Genomic DNA, 15,055 nt, shown 5'->3' on the forward strand with positions numbered 1-15,055 from the left:
CTTCAAGGTTTTATTCTTCTCTAAGAGTTTCCTCTGCTCCTCCAACTTCACTATTATCTCTGTGCAGAGGACCACCGTTTCCCTTCCATATGGGTGTCCTTTGGTTTGCAAAACACTCCACACAGTCAAAGTGGAACCCAGTGACCTCTCAACTGGTTTTCCGACTTCCTTTTTTGTGTCCCATCTACCGTACTTTTTTCCCAACCCCTTTGTCATTGACACTGCCTACCTAGTTGGCCCTACCACTTGATTAACCCTGTGGAATCCCTGAGTCCTGCATTCTTCTTTGGGATATGCGTCCATTTTTTTCCTTACCTTTCCCACTACCCAAATTCTAATTACCTGATACCAGGATGAGCCTCCAACCATGTTTTCTATCACTGCTGTGTAAGTTGAAATTCACTTCTTCCTCTTCTTCCTCCTCTCTCTCCATATATATGTACATGTATACCCACCTACACATCCATCTGGAGGGGAAGCGGTAGTCCTCTGCACACGCACACGTGCATGTGCACACACATATATATATGTGGCTCACATGACACATGGCAGTCATATGAATGCACCACATATATGACAGTGGTCTCATAAGATTATAATGGAGCTGATGTTCCTGTAAGAAATGGGAGGATGTGTGGTTCAGTAGGAATTTTTTCTGTGATGAGAGCACTTTTTTCTGTGGGGCTGGACAGTGGGTTCCCTCTCACTCACGGCACCTTAATTTTGAGTGCATAGATTACATCCCAGTCAGCCGCTGACCTGTTTCAGCACAGAGGAGCCTGTCCCTCCACCAGTACGGATTCAGAGGGCACTACAGCCCTTCTAGATCCAGCTTTATGGTCTTCCAAGTACATGGCTATAAATTCTTGGTTGAGGATCTAAGATCCTGTACAAGGATGTAGAACCACAGGAGCTACCTTAACAAGTAGTAGGTACCACTGCCACTTTAGTAAAATCTTTCCCTGTCAGGTTGTAATGATGTAAAGAATAGATACGTTCAATTTCTTTCATTAGTTCAATGCTAGGGAGAGCCCTTTGTGCCAAATAGGGCTAATAGAACCAAAAACAATTTTCCAAAGTCAAAATATTGAATCCTTAGTTCTATACCTTCTCCGTATTAAACCCCCCCCCCCCCCCCCTTTTTTGGGTGAATTCCACAAAAGCTCCTTACTCTGACATGCAATAACCAAAATCACATGGCCATGACTGCCCCCTATGTTTCTCAATTTCTTAGTTCTTCCGATACTAACGCTACCTCGCACTGTGTCCTGGCAGTCACTGTCACGGTGATGTGTGCCCTCCCCAGCCAGTTACTCCTCAGTACTTCCAGTCAGTCAGCCCGTATCCCTGTTCAAGGAGCAACACTGACAGTTTCAATTCTGACCCTTTTGGAAGGGAGGAGGGGGAGGGCTTGCCGAGTAGTATTTATAAAGTCTACAGTCATGTCCGGTAATGTCCCAGGCCTTCACATGCACTCACCACTCACTCACTGAGTCACCCAGAACAACTTTCAGTCCTGTGAGCTCCATAGTGCCCTATAGAGGGATATCATTTTTATGTTGTATTTTTGTACCTTTTCTGTTTAGATCTGTTTAGATACACAAACACCACTGTGTTACAATTACCTGTAGCAGGGGTCCCCAACCTTTTTGGTACCAGGGACCAGTAGGGGGGCTGGTTTCAGGATGATTCAAGCACATTACATTCAAGCTTGTCTTCTGCTGTGTGGCCTGGGTCCTAACAGGCCCAGACCGGTACCAGTCTATAGCCTGGAGGTTGGGGACCCCTGACCTACAGTATTTAGTACAGTAACATGCTATAGAGGCTTGTAGCCTAGGAGCAATAGGCTATACTGTACAGTCCAGGTGTGTAGTAGGCTTTCCCATCTAGATTTGTGTAAGCGCACTCTATGCTGTTCGTACAAAGACAAAAATCACCTAAGGATCAGAATGTATTTCTCAGAATATATCCTTGTCATTAAGCTACTTATGACTGGTATGCGTGTTTATGTATATGATCTTAAGGGTTTTTGCATAAAATATAAACTCTACTTATATTTCCACTTCCATCTTCTGCTACTACTTTGGTGACCTCAGCTCCAGCCATGCCTTTTTTTTTTTTCTTTTTGCTTTCTCCACACTTCCCTTCTACATCCATACTCTGTGATTGGTGTTTAGAGGTTCTGTGGAAGTTTGCTGGCTGATCGGAGGGGGTACATGCCTATCCTCTACGTGGCCCACCTCCCCCTGCCTATCTATGCTTCCCTGCTCTTGAAGATTCCTGGTTCCAGTTCCACTTCTACCAGGTCTTTCCTGACCACTCAATCCTGCCTTGATTTCTCTTTCTTTTCTTCTGACTCACAGAGTACTCATCCTTTCTCGCACCTTCTCATCAGCTCTCTTTTGATTTTACTTATATTGATTTAGAACTTGTAACGTGCTGGTGTTCTGTTTCCTCACTTAGACTGGAAGCTCTGTAAAGGCAGGGCTGGACTGGTGGCATACTCTCTCTTCTCCAAGGCTTTCCCCCTCGCCCCCACTCAAGGCATTGCTCTGCACATGGTAGGAACTTGGTACCTTATGTATAGTTAAACAAATAAGTGAAGAGAATTGGAACCTGTGGTGGGCATATTTAGTTAAATATGCAAAGCAAGAATGCCTACACTGTGTATGCCAAAAGTGTAAAGTTCTCCTCTGTAATTACCAATTTAAAAAAACACTTTGTATTTATAGTCATGTTTGGCACCAAATCAGCACTGGTTTCTGCCTCCTTGGTACAAATGAAACAAAACCTTGAATGCAGTGTTTCTGTAAAAGGAGCATGAACTTCTGCAGAGGTAGTGATTGATGTCGGATGTCTTGAGGCAGTGCCATCCCTCTTACTAGGAAGCATGGCAGTGTTGATCTGGGCTTGGTCTGTGATTTGGTTTGCTTTTGCTCTCCTCCTCCCCCTACCTCACCACATGCAAAAGAAGAAAAGGTCTGGCATTCTCATGCTGGTGCCATTTTAAAATAGATTTTAATGCATAATGTCTGTCTGCTCATTCAGGTCAAGTTTGAGGTGTTGGTCCAGGCCTTCCTCATCTGTGAGGGAGTCAAAATCCGATTGAATAGGTGTTGTGGAAAAGTGAGACATACATGTGTTCCCTAGTTTATCCACCATTTGATTACTTATCTACCTACTTAACTATCAAATTAAAAATGTGCCAGACATTGATCTAAGGGCTTTACAGCTATTAATTCAAATATCTTAAATTTTTAACTACCCCATGATGTGGGTACTCTACTCTCATTATTCTCATTTCACAGATAAAGAAATTGCATACAGAGGTGGTCAAGGGGCTTGTTAACAATTATGCACCTAGTTTAAGGTAATTATTTTTTGAAAGACTTAACAATTGTTACTTTTCATATTTCTTGACCTCCAGTAATTATTCAGGTGACTAAATGTCTGTTATTCCCAATCACATGTCTAGTTCTATGGCTTTTATTCTTATAAATCATTCTGGCTCCTTTCTGTGGTCATGGCTATAGTTGTGTTCCTCTCTAAGATGGGCAATGGTTGTGTACGTGTGTGCACACTGTGCAGTGTGTGGTGCACATGTCTGTACTTTAACACCTGCTGAAAAAAATCTACACTGCTGTATAGTTTGTAAGTGCTTTTTAAAATGCTGTCTCCCTTAGTCCAACAACCCTGGTGAGAAGATTTACTATTAATTTCCATTTATTAAATGCAATAAGTGGCTTAGAGAGGTTAAGAGATTGGACTGTGGCCTTTACATGATTAGTACGTCGGAATTTGAACCCAAGTCTTCTTAATCCTTTGCTCGTCCCACAGGGTATTGAGGATGTAATCTTTTTGAAAGAGGGGAGATTATCATATGCCAGGAAGATTTTTTTGCAGGGTTTTTCTTGATTTCTTTGGAGTCGGGCACTGCAGGGAAATGTGTGCATGATGCTAATAATTCAATACAGTTTCTAATAAGAGAGTGTTCTCAGTTCTACCTACCTGGGCCTTTGCAATTCAGTGAGAGGTTTCTGCGGAGAGATTTGAGGCTAGAGAGCCCATTTTTATGTAAACACCCAAGTCTGGAAATGATTACCTCCTGTACTTCCAGAGCTAAATAGTCTCCTCTAGGAGGACCCTACAGTATGAGTCAGAGCTCCAGGTTCAAGTCCAGTTCCACCACTTAGCTGTGTTCCCTAACGTGCTCTTGTGTAAGTCGTCCACATGATCTAAACCTCAGTTCAGGGTGGCAGGCTTTAAAGGGGTAACTGTGTGCCAGGCACTGTGATAGGTCCTCCAGATAGTTAGTTATTCACATCAGATAAACTTTCTGCTCTGGAAGCGCTGTCGGACCAGTGGAGGAGACTGCCAGGAAACACAGTTATGTTTCCTTCTGTGATAGAGATAAGCCCTGGGGACTTATGAGATGGTGGGAGGCAGTAAGCCAGGCAGTAGAGCTACATGTCTATCAGAGAATGTTCCCTAATGTACTGAGTTAATATTAGCTTCCTTCTCTTTCACTCTCCTAAACCCGGTCCCCCTTCCCGTCCCTTTCAGTGTCCCTCCTTGACCCAGTACTCAGCTTATAGGTGGCAGTATAGTAGGGTATGTGATGAAAGTGAATGGTGGCCCAAAAAGGAAGAAGAGACTCAGCCATACTCCACTCTTCTGTGAATACTGTGGTCAGGCACCTGAGCTCCCTTTGCTGCCTGTACCCCTGAGGACCACATACTTCTCCTAACACAGGGCTAATCTCAGATTTATTAGTATCCTGTGTGTATGTCTGTATCTCTCACTGACCCAAGAACCCCTTACAAATAGAGTCAGTTACATCTTTGTGTTCTCGGCATCAGCACTGTGCCTGACACAAACTTGGTGGCTGATAAGGTCTGTTGAGTGTGTGGATGGATAGATGGGTGGATGGTTGGGGGTTGCTGGAAGGAGCAGAGACTAAAACGAGAAGAGATGAGATGCTCTTGGGCAGTGGCTACTAAAATTTAACCCAGGCAGGGAGGGGCTTGTGCTGGAAGCATTATTAAAAAACTGCCATCTGCTAAGTAAGAGTTTAACCCCTTAGTTTCACAAGAAAGGACTGAGTTTACCCAAGAAATGGCTTGTTTTGACATTTAGGCCTGAAACCTGCAGTTTGCGCTGTGGCGAAACTTCCCAAGTTCTGCCTGATGATTGGTATGGAGAGAAATGGGTTCTTGGTGGATGGAAAAGGTCCCAGCTCAGCCTAAAAGTACTCTCCTTTTCTGTTTTCATGAATTCGACTCCACAGGTAGAAACTGGGATCTCCAGCAGTTTTACCCCATTTTAAAGAAAAGCAGTAAGTTAATGGAGGCTTTAATTGATAGCTACAATATCTTGAGTACCTGCCATAGGCTAGGGTCTGCAGTAAAAACTTTAATTCGCCCAGTAACTTTCTGAAATAGGTTTTAGTGTCCTTATTTTACAGCTGTGCAAATGGAAGCTCTAAAAGGTCAGAATTGAACAGTTAGTAGAGTTGGAGCTGTGGTTTGAACCCAGGCCCGTTGGCTTCCAAAGCTCCTGCTCTTAAATGGATTTCACTGATACCAGGCGACTGGACTTCCCTAAAGATGTTTATGTACATTATCACCAGAGTCAAACTGAGAATCATATTGTATTTCCTTCAGAATCATAATGTACTTTAATCCAGATTCTGCCTCAGGTAATGAAGGTGGGTGGCTCACAGGCTATATTGATCAATGCTTCTTACAAGCAAAAAAAGAAAAAGAAAGAAAACCATTTGATTATATTCTGTGTAGGCAGAATGGATCACACCATAGCTTGGCTGAGTTTGACATTTACTTAATGTGGATATATTTAGTGTAAACTGAAATTAGGCAGAGGGCTGAAATAGGCCCTCTGGGGGTGCCGTGGAGTAAGTAGAGGTAGTTATGCTCAGCTCCGTTCTTTGCCTTTTGAGCTTGACTTTAAATATTTCTGAATGAAACATAGATCTTTGGTTTTAACTGGATGTAGCTCAAAGGTCAGCCCTTCAGAACAGAGCATTTCAGTCTCAGGGCACCAATTTTAACCTCCTGAGATGAGACCACATTTGAGGCAGCTGGGTCAGCACGGGATGGTGTCAGAGGGGGAGATTCATCAGTGATTAGTCAGATCACAATTAAGTTTTTTGTTATTTATTGAGTGTCCATAGTACATGGGGTTTAGAAATACGGAATGGTTATGGGTTTTGCTGTTTGTTTTTGAGAAATATCCTGTCACTTTTTTTCACATGAGCAAGAGAATCCTCAAGGAGAGATTTATTTATTCCCCTTTGAACCTAGGAGTTTTATTTTGTTTTCTTTAGTAAAACATGTAAAGTAAAACAATTATATGTCATCATGTCTGTCCCCTCACTCCCTTCCTCTAAGTAGTTTAATTTAATTGTTGGACACGGAGGAAGATAGTATTCATGAAAGTGCCTGATAGGTGGTAGGTGGCTAGCTAGTGCCCATGAATCTTCATTTCCCTGTGCAGCTTGCTTCCCCAAGAGGTACTGGTGGCCAGGTGCTATTCATCCAGGTAAAGATGGAGAAAATTCAGTTTCGTCATTTCTTCAGGCATGTCGCAAACCCAGTCCAATCTCAGGTATTCCAGATACGAGCGATGTGCCGGTTGTGCAAGGCTCAGAGGAGCATCGCTCACTCAGAGGTACAGAGGCCTGCCTGCCCTGAGCCCTTTGTTCTCCTGGTTGAAAGCAGTTAATTAGCAACTGTCTCCATAGCAACTACCTCACAGTCCAAAAACATTGTCTAGTTTTTCAGTTTAGCTTATCACACTGTTTACCTGAAGGGCTTTTCACTGCTCTGAGTCTCATTTGAGTTGGCGGCATGCCTGTTGGGGAAGTGAATTGTCAAGATAGAAAAAAACACCATGGTAGCAAGAAGCTTCTCCCTAACCGGACCAACCTGGGCTCTGGATTCTGTGTAAACAAAAGTTGTGAGGGCCTAACATTTTTACCTTCTTTTTTTTTGTTTGTTTGTTTGCCAGAAAAGTGCCATTCTCTCCACCAATCCCAGAATTATGAGGATTTGTCCCCCTTTCCCTGAGAGGCTTTCTAAGCTCTTTAATATTCCCTGTTTATAGTACATTTCCATTATTAGTCATCTCGAAACCCCGGGTGCTCTCAGCTGCTGCTGTACATTCGAGGAAATTTCACTTCCCTAAGGGTCTTGGCATTTCTGAAGGCCCTTGGATGAAGGATTATGAGTCTGCATGTGAATTAGTCAGAGCAGTTTTGTTTTCAGTTACAATGAGCTGCTCTCCTCCTTACCTGTGGCTTGGATGGTTTAAGTTGATAGTGTGTGAAAAAAAGATGACTTCGGGTGGCTCATTGGTACATAGGACGGGGAACTGTGGCTTTTCTTTAGCTGTGCAACAAAGACAATAATTTCCGAGGCTGTCTTTGATTGAGTACCTATTGTATGGACCACTGTGCTGGGACTTGTAGGAGCTTTAGCTCACTTCTGCAAAGGGAAGATCGGGGATCTGTATTTTAAAGACAGAAAATCCATGTTTTAAGGTGTTGCTGCCAGACCAGAATTGTAGAATGCCAACTCAGTCTGTTGGTTTATAAGACACAGCTCTTCCCTGAAATCGGGAAGCACGACGGACCCAGAGCCTTCTGTCAGGATTTGGTGGTGATAGGTTTTGCCCATACCTGGTGAAGGGTTTAGTTAGGATGTCTGTCACAGCGCTCCGGGAGACTTTTGCCCAAGGGGCTGGTTAGAATCTCATGGTGTACATGAGTAATCAGATTCCTCAGTTATATCCAGGAAAATCATGTTTCTGAGGTTTTCTTGGGTCCAGTGATAAAGTAGTCGAGTTTAATTTTTAGACAATGTACAGTACCAGAGCTTATATAGATACCTAAGTCTGTGTGGTTCCCTTCGAAGCAGTAACCTGAAAAGACTGTGCTTCATGATTTTCCCACTCTGCAAACATTTTTAAGGGACCTCTGTGGGGGAAAGTGCTCTCCAAGCTTGTGACATGGCTTTGAATTCAATGCAACACACAACTCTTGAGCACTAAACTTCTGCTACTGTGGGCTGAAAAGTATGGTTGTTCCCTAGTGGCGATCACTGGACCTAGCATGGATTCATTGAGAACAGCTCATACCAATCCAGCTTCTCTTTTTTTTCTTTGAAAAATTTGTTATAGAGCAGAAAACTGCACTTGACATAGAGGATAAACAGGACTTTTGATAACATTTTAAACCATATTTCCTTTGTCAAAAATGGAGACACATCCAGTGTGCTAAGTGCAAGGACCATGATCCTAAGCTGCAGCTGGTTTAGTGCCTAAGGTGCCAAGCAGGTGGTAACACAGGAGAACATTTTTTGGTGGTTGCCACACTGTCTTGTGCTCTGGACAACGTTTGTATAGTGTCTTGGTCAAGATACATGAAACCCTTCGGTGGGGTCCTGATTCAGAGTGCAAAACTCGGCCCCTGATGCAGGGACAAAGGCACCCAGAAGTCCCAGAGTAGACGATAAGCAGATGACTTGGCAGGGCTCTGTGAGTTTTGTTGACTCTGAGGCTACAGTAGGTTCCTAGACATGGCCTCTGCCGAAGCGAGTATCATCTCAGGCTGCGGTGACAGAAGAGAGGAGGACCATCACCATGTCAGACTCTGCTTAGAGGCAGGTGTTCTGTTTTCTTCCTGTTTTCCACCCACCTCTGCCTCTCTCCTGTAGCCTGTGCCAAGCACCTTTCTGTGTGTTAGGGATTCAGGGGTGGACAAAAGAAAGCAGTCTTTAAAGAGAATGTGAATATTGTGAAGTTTGTTCAGTGGGAAACAACCCAGAAAATAAAGGGAACAAGAACCACATGCTGCACAAAATCATCGAAGGGGTTAGGGACTGCCTGGCCCAGCTTATTAAAGATTCAGCAAAAGATGTGAAAGTTGTTTAAAAATGAGGGGAAGGTGTTCATGGGCCACGAGCAGGCAGATTGGTCTTGTAGTCCCTAGGTATAATGGAAGTAAGCACTTTGACTTAATTATAAAAGGATTGTGTTCTAATAGCCCTGTAAGGGTGGACTAGGCTTCTGTTTTAGGATATAGTGAGAAATATTCAGGAAATGGTCAAATGAACATATGGTGGCTTGCCATACAGATCAAACAATATAATGAAGTTTCTTTAAAATTTCTAGTCATAAAAATTTTATCACAGACAGGGCGTGTCATCTGCCTAGGAGACAAATGCTAATAGTGAGGGAAGATATGTATCAATTAACATGTCTACTTTTTAAAAATTCTGTATTTATCTCTTTTGGGGTGCAGCTGAATATGATAAATGTAGAGATGTTAGAACATTCGTAACTGTGGTTTATGAGATTAGCAGTTCACTACATTGTTATGTCATGATGAGATATCTGGGTGTCTCATTATTTTTTGAGCCTAGAAGTAAAGGGTGTGTAACATATATCCTAGCCATTGTAAAAGCATTACAGCTGTTATAAAAATTGCTTCTGATATAGAACCACTGAAGTTTGAATCTTAGGTCCACCCATATTGAATTTTTTCTTTTTATTTTATAAATGCTTGGTTCTAAGGATGGTACAAATTTCCACGAACAATAGACATAATAGTGATCTTTTTGCTTTTAATAGTTGTGTATCATAGTTTTAAGACAACCCATGGAGTTTTAGAAATTGAGACTGCCTGCAAAACCAGGCATTGAGTGATTAAATAAAGATTAGTAGTTATAGAAACTTGTTGAAGCATCGATTGATACACCTTCTACCTTCTAGAGAACTGATCTATTTAAATTAACTTAGTATCACAGCTCCATTTGCTGTTCCTCTAGGTTGATTAGATAATTTTATGGAGTTTCTTTTATTCTTTCATTAGTAATTTTACTCATTGATTTTTAATGCTGAAATCAACAGACTGGTTTATAAATTTTGGGGTCTGCTTGAGCTTCTTAATTTGTCTATTTATAATGGCAGCACTTTCCTATTTCAATGTGGCCGGCCAGACCTGCCCTTAGTATTTATGGAGCCTGAAGCAAGAATGTGTAAAGTGGAAGCTCATATGCCATATATCTAACTATTTAAAAGTTATAAATCAAGATAATAGCCTGTTAAATAACTTTTCCTAATCTCTTGGTCTGACAAATATACCTTCATAATAACCTGGAATCACCTTCAAATTTAGGGGTCTGTTCCCCTCTCTTTCCATCCCTGTTGCATCTCATGTGTGTGTGGCTACTCCAGACAAGCAAACCCTTTTCTACTTCCTGCTTTCTCAAACAGGGGCCCTTGACCATTCCTTGCACCCAAAGGTGCACATACCAGTGACAGAAACATCCTTTTGAGAATAGATCAGGGAAGTGGCCTCCACAGGACCTGGAAATGGAATGGGGGGTTTTCAGCCGTGAATTCTGCGGACTCGGGTCCTTAGTTCTTGGTCTAAAAGGTAAGGGGTCCCTGAGTGGGCTGCCTCCTTGACCCTCAAAGACCCCTCATCTGGAGAGTAGGAGTATGGCAGAAAGAGGACCAGAGCAATGCCTTCTAAAGCCTAGGGCACCAGTTAGGCCTTCTGGCCCAGGTCAGAGGACGGTAATGAACGTGGATGAAAACCAATTTGCAACTCACTTTCAAGCTTCTGAGCTTGAAACTGGGTAGTTTCAACCAAGCAGTTGGGTTGGACTAAGTAGCTTTTGCCATTTAAGTTTGTAAGGGATCTAAACACCGTGTTCTGAGAGTTGAGTAAAAAATAGGTGATCATTGGGTCAGGCTTAGGAAATCCCTGCAACTGTGAAATTACTCATAAGAATTTCAGGTTGTGCTGAACAGTCAAACATTGGTAAGTAGGTTCCCATGGGCAAAATCCTCAGGCTGTTTGGAGGAAAACTTACAAATTATAACTAAGTAGTAAGAATCAAATATAATACATTTTTCTGGAGAAGCAGATTACATTGCAGGTTGTTTTAAAGCACGATGAGAAAACACTTAGCATAATAGCACGTTATTAGAAATGTTATGCCAGTTTTCACAGTAAAATCCCCGAATGTGAAAGCTCTCCTTTTTTGCAAAGGTATTTGGAAGTAATAACGTTTGTATGAACAATTAAGTTGATCAGACTAAGATAATTTTTAGTCTCATGAGTTTTTCAAGGTAAGTACAACTGGTCAACCTTTAGTGTTTTCTTTGCCACAGGGTACAGTTCTGTTTGTATCAACTCAAAATAGTTTTTATGAAGGCTAATTACATATATATATGTGTGTATACACACACACACACACACACATAATGGTTTAGTGTGGACTAATGGGTTCTGAATTTACAGTCCTGGATCTTGCTCTTAGTTCTGCCACTTTGAATTTTAAAGCATTTTAATTTGAATTTTAATGCATTGAATAATAGCATCTTTGCTATAAGGTGGCCATAAGTATTTTTAAAAATACAAGTATAGACTTTAGCACACACTGTTAATAATAGTTAATTGACAGATTAATAAATGGAAACTAATAATCATCATTAGCTCTCTTGTGTGAGGAAGGTCTAAAGATTTCTATAAAGGCAACACTATGGCAAAATAACCTTTCCAGGAGAACCTATGAAAACTCCAAACGTCTGCAAGGCAAAAGCATTGTGGATGATTGGCCTTATTCTGGAATTTACCTGTTAAGTGTTGGCAGTGACCAGTCCTGGATGGGGCTGAAGCCTCAGTGGTCCCTGTGGTTGCCGTGTCCTCGCCTCCTGTCCTAGTTGTAGTCCTCACCCATCCACAAAGGGCCCTGAATAACCAGAGCCCTTGATGTAACTTACTCCTTATCCACAAAGTAGTTTTGAAGGATATGATTTTTCTTCTTTGAGTATAAAACGGAAGAGGATGAAGGAAAAATTAGAAGTTTCTTTTTCTAAGTGAATACAATGCACAGCCTCAAAAAGTATAGGCGAAGGGATTAGAAGGAAAATTATTTTTGTTTCTAAATGCACTTATTCATACCACTTCCCAAGTAACTTGTGGCTATCATTATTTTTTGGTGATTTATGCTTAGTTTCCCTTAGGAATAATCTAAAACTGGCCTTGAACATAGATGGAAATTATAGGTCATAGCAGGCTCATAAAATAGTGCCTAGAGTGAACTTGAGATTGGACATGGAATGGGGCAGCAGACTCCTACCATTCCTGTATCCTCAGCTTTGCCCTGGAACCTTCTCTAGTGGAGATCAAATGGCCCATAAGGTGCAGGGGTGTGACCCTTTCACTGCAGTAGCTGCTACTTAATTGATTTCTAGTGGCCTCAGTGCATGCTCTTCCTCTGTTCCCTCCTCGTCTCTAAGCTTCAGTTTTCTCCCTTGTAAGAAGGGAGACAAGTACCCAGCTTGCCAAGGTGCTGTGAGATTGAAGTAAGAGGCACCTGGCATGGGGCTGCCCAGAGTGTGCTAGCTTTCTTTCTCTTTCTCTTGGTGGAAAGGTGGATTGCTTCACTAGTCATCAAGCCTCTCTTCCCGAGGTACTGGGGAGAAAGCAACAAGTGCGATCCACAATTTCCTGAACAGGCACCATTTCAAAATCTCTACCCATGCTCATCCTCGTACAGGTACTTTAAAGTTGTCAACTGCGTTTTCTTTTCCATTCTTGATGTTCAGAACCTGAACCCCTTACCAGCACCTGTTTTAGATGCTTCCTCTGTCAGCAGGGGGAAAAAAACAGCTCCCACTTCGTAAAGCAGCTGTAAGGGCGGAGCAATACTGGTGAAAGGCTGTGTGACTGCTGGAAGCATGGTCCTGCTCAGGAAAGGAGGAGGAAGGGAACTGTGAAACCCTGTTGCGAACTGGAGGTTTTAATTCTGAACCCGTATTAAGAAAAGGAATGAGACCCATCTCAAAGTAGAAGCCAAAGGTATCCTTATTGAATAGGGTGTGAACATTGGTTTTTGTTCCTAATGCGATTGGTAAGGATTGGAGTTGCACCCTTCCTGACCCCACAAGAGTAAATGAACCTGGCAACTCAGAGGACCCCAGTGGTGGAACCCTTCACAGTCGGACCCTGGTCCCACCAGAGTAGATTGAAATCTCACCTTAGGATTTCTAGGTGTTCGGTTTCCTGCTTCTTGATAATGAACTCTGCCCTTCCCTTTACTCAGTGGCAGAGCCCTGAAGCCCACTCCATGTGGAGGCACGTGGAATCTGGAAAATTCAAACCCACTGCTTTCCCCGCTGACATTGAGAGTCTTAGGGGGAGGCACCATGTTTTAGTCATCACCAGCCCCCATTTCTGAACCCATTGAATACTTAATAGACTTTCAGGAAATGCCATTTGGAGGAATGTCACCGATGTGGTTGATGTCCTTGTGTATATCCCCAGATCTTCAAAGACCATATTTCTTGATCTAGCCACAGGACCCCTTCCCACCAGTAGTCTTGGACACAGCCTTGCTGTGCCTCCAGGGATACTGCTCTTCTTTGAAGCAGGCATAAAATGTTAATGCTGCCACGGAAGCTTAGGGAGGGGCCACTAAAATCCAGCTTCCTGTGCCTTACCATTGACTGCTGTAAGGAAACCACTAAGATCTTTAGAAGTGGAGACTTATGTATGCAGGAGAGGGTGACAGTAACCTTCTGTGCAACCCCAGCTCCAGCTGTAGGAACTGGGCTCTACCTTGTGAGTTCCCAGCCGCCCTCCCCTCCCGCCCGCCAAGCCTGATGAGTAAACCATATTGCTATGGAAAATGCCCCTAAGGCATGAAGGAGTCTTCTTTAGAGTAAGAAAAAGGAAGAATTTAAAAAAAAACTGTGGTGTTAATCTTAAGTAATTGCTAATAGGTGAAGGCTTTTTAGAATTGGAGGAGTTTGGAAATTTACGTACAAATGCATGGAAGCTGGAGCATATTTTCTGTTGGGGTTTAAGCTGAGGAACATCACCAGGTTGAACCCAGACATCTTCCCATTTTCTCAGGTTAGAGGTGTGCTGGGAGAACTCTGGGCTCCTTGCCCACAGGAGAGCCGGGGAAGCTTTGACTTGACATCTCTGGCTAAGGCACATTTTACTCCCTCTCCATGTCTCTCTAAGTCTTCTAAGTGTTTTGTAGACTTGGGATTTCTGGTAATTGATGGTTCTGTCCTTAGTGTGACTGAGACCTGTGCTATACCTCCCTGGGTCTGGCAGTTGTCACCAGCTGTGGTTGATGCCCAGGGCTGTATTCTTCATGCTGATGAGAATGGTTGATAATGTCACTGGGATGATTCATAAGACAAGTATATATTTGGTCACTCAGATGATCAAAATATATTTCTCATATATATTTGGTCTTCTTCCACAGTTTCTTACTCACAGCTCACAACACCCTTGGAATTTTCTAAGAGTTGAGAGTGACACTGGTGTCTCTTGCTATGTTAATGGAGTGACTTTTGGACCTCTCCTAAGGATAGGGGCTGGTTGGCAGGAGAACCAACCATGTTGGAACTTTGTTTTACCCCCTCCCCTCTGAGGAAGGGGCAGAGCTTGGAGGTCAAATCACCAGTGGCCAGGGATTTCATCAACTGTGGCTGTGTAAACACCCACGTGGACAGGGGTTGGTGAATACGTGGCAATATGGGGGGAAATGGAGAGGGCAGGGAAGCTCCATGCCCTTTCCCTGTCCTCGCCCTGTGTGTCTTCTCCATCAGGCTCTTCCTGAGTTACATCCTTTGTAATAAGACAGCAAGATGTTTCTCTGAGTTCTGTGACCCACTCTAACAATTTTGAGTTTTGATTAAACAAACTCAAAAAGGGGGTTGTGGGAACTCTGGCTGAGTAGTAGCTCAGTTGGTACACCAAAGGGTTGCAGGTTCAATCCCCTGTGAGGGCACATACCTCGATTGCAGGTTTGATCCCCAACGGGCATGTATGGGAGGCAACCAATCGATGTTTCTCTCTTACATCAATGTTTCTTTTTTTCTCCCTCTCTCTAGCTCTGTCTCTTTCTTTCCTCTTCCCCCGTCTCTCAAATCAATAAACATATCCTTGGGTGAAGATTAATAAAAAAGGTTGAGGGAGGGTTGTGGGAGTCTCTGATTTATAGCC

The 15,055-nt window shown here is 42.9% G+C and overlaps 1 protein-coding gene and 1 long non-coding RNA gene across 9 annotated transcripts in view; both read left to right on the forward strand.

The window, feature by feature from the left end:
- TEAD1 (TEA domain transcription factor 1) overlaps window positions 1–15,055 on the forward strand; it is a 247,566-nt gene that overhangs the window by 104,591 nt on the left and 127,920 nt on the right. The window lies entirely within an intron of this gene.
- Window positions 481–8,135, forward strand: LOC118501297. Its single transcript, XR_004903922.1, has 2 exons — window positions 481–2,809; window positions 2,841–8,135. It is a non-coding gene; the product is annotated as an uncharacterized LOC118501297 (long non-coding RNA).

The sequence above is a fragment of the Phyllostomus discolor genome, chromosome 6 (genome assembly GCF_004126475.2).
Source record: "Phyllostomus discolor isolate MPI-MPIP mPhyDis1 chromosome 6, mPhyDis1.pri.v3, whole genome shotgun sequence".
Classification (NCBI taxonomy): domain Eukaryota; kingdom Metazoa; phylum Chordata; class Mammalia; order Chiroptera; family Phyllostomidae; genus Phyllostomus; species Phyllostomus discolor.